The following is a 2,309-nucleotide window of genomic DNA, read 5'->3' as shown; positions in this document are numbered from 1 at the left end:
CGCGGCGCCGAGGACGGGCCCCCCACCCGCACGGCGGCAGGTCGTCTCCTGACAGTCAAGTGGACTCACCAAGCAAGAGTCTATCCTGCCGCGCAACGACAGACAGGCGGGTGGTGGCTTGAGGTGGAGCCGGGGTGGCACAAGAGCTGGGCAGTCGGAAACGGAGCAGAGTGGCAAGAAAAGTTACAAGTTATTGTTGCAACTAGCAACAACTAAAACTACCCCCCCCCCTAAAAAAAGAGTTCTTGGGCCAAGTACTTAAAAATTAATCCTTGATTTTTCAAGTACATATACCCTGAATCAACACACCGACGTCCAGCGCAAACTTTTTAGTTTTGCTTTCAGTGGAGATCGGGAGTAGACGGCGGTTCACTTCACACCGCGGGCGGCGCTGGGTCAGGCAGGTAGGGCGGAGCTGGGACAAAAGAGAAGGACCCGCCGGCCAGCGCAGCGCACCGCTGCCTACCTCCCAGGAGGGAGGGTGCTCGGCGCGCCCGCCCAAGGGCGCAGGGCAGGGCCGGTGGCTCGCATCACCCAAGACGAGTGCAGAGTGCGCAGGACGTGACACGGGCCCCGAAGTTGGCAGGGAGGACAAAGAAGAGCATCGAACACGAGTTATGATTTAGGGGGAAGGATATGTTGCTGTCACTCACCTCTGTAGATGCGACTGATCGCAATATCGGCAGGGAACTTCTGAGACTTCACTGGCTGGCTGTGAGTTAGAGAGGGGCGGTTTGCAGGTAGTCACTAATGTTCCGCGTTGCCCATGGTACTTCTGAGCCCGAGACTTCATAAGGTATTTAGAGACCTGCGAAAATCATCAAAAAAATCAATTATTTCTTACGGTCTTAATTTTTGTTAAGTCCTTTTTCAGGCAAACGCTGACATGGTGGTTCAAAAATTCGATAAGTTGCCTCCTGGAGAGTCAAAACGTTAATGTGGCTGTTGGAGTTCTCACAGGACAAAATTTGTTACTCTACTAGGAAGGACCAGTCAGAGAAGTTCATTTTAAAAGGGCACCAGGCAACACCAAGCAAAAGTATATTTTTAATTTTACTTTAAGGGTATCCCCATCATAATTATCTTATATATTATCTTTTATTATCGTATTTTACTAATAAACAAAGTGTCCATTTGGCGAGTACATGCACGTGCTGAACACCATGTTGTACACTTTCAAGAGTAAAGTGTTCAACATCAGGGTTGGCTATGAAGCTTTGGACAGATTAAAGTGTTCAAATTTACAGTAGACCGCTTCAAAGTTTTCAAATATCCCGTCAAACACAAAAAAGTGCGCAACATAGTGATGAGCACTTGCATGAGGGCACGCAAGTTGAACACTTTATTTATCACTGAATTGGCATTACCTCTCTCTCCCACTCGCATACCAACTACCATTCTGATTTATAGATTTGATTGTTGTCATTTATCAGAAAAGCATTGTAAATAGAACGACTTGTGGGGCTCGTAACCCCAACATTAGACTTACTGAGGTTGATTACTCCGCAAGGACAGTCACAAAGCGGTTGAAACACAAACACAGAAAACACTGCAAATAAGTGCTATCTGATTTCTGATAAGTTGACGAAAACAAATCAACAAAACAAGTTGACTGGCCTATGATTGACAGCGAAAACTAGCACAACTTTAGTGCACACTGGGAACACTCACCTCTCCGCTCAACTTCTCCACACTTTGACACATAATGATGAGTTGGGGGACAGACTTGAAGGCGGAAGGACTCAGGTACGGCGACGGCAGCCATGTCGTGATTCCTGTTGGAGCAGCTGCTGCAGCTGGAGGCATGGAGTCACTGGAGGGCGAGGCAAGGCCGGGGGCCCTTGGCGGCGTTCAGGCTAACATGGCCATGTTTGTCCATGTTGCCTCCGTCACTGAAGGCCCTGCGGTTCGTACAACCGTTAAAAATCAGGCAATTTAAATGATTTACCCAGCTCCCACCTGAGCAGTAGTACACACCTTCCGGGCAATCGTAGGGAGCACATGGCTTGAGGTTAACGTAGAGGTTATGTCAACAAACACCTCAGGGCGCCGAGCGTATCGTGACCTTGGCTCACAGCTGACTCTGCCGGACTGCCAGTGTTGGTTCCGGGCCGGGCTGTAGAGTGTGACGGAAAAGTTGCCTACGATGCAGGCGCACACCGCTGCCTGTGGGCTGATGAGAAGTTAGAGCTAGACAATAATTAGAGTGTATTTTGTCTCGTAATGATACTTACGAACGGAAAAACGGGGATGCGCAGGAGAGAAGGATGCGGAGAGGGGCGGGAGATGGTGCAGCATGGGAGTAAGCC

Source organism: Frankliniella occidentalis, unplaced genomic scaffold (genome assembly GCF_000697945.3).
Source record: "Frankliniella occidentalis isolate FOCC.00 unplaced genomic scaffold, Focc_3.1 Scaffold313, whole genome shotgun sequence".
NCBI classification, from domain to species: Eukaryota; Metazoa; Arthropoda; class Insecta; order Thysanoptera; family Thripidae; genus Frankliniella; species Frankliniella occidentalis.
The sequence above is the reverse complement of the archived record's forward strand: the minus strand, read 5'-3'. Positions refer to the sequence as shown.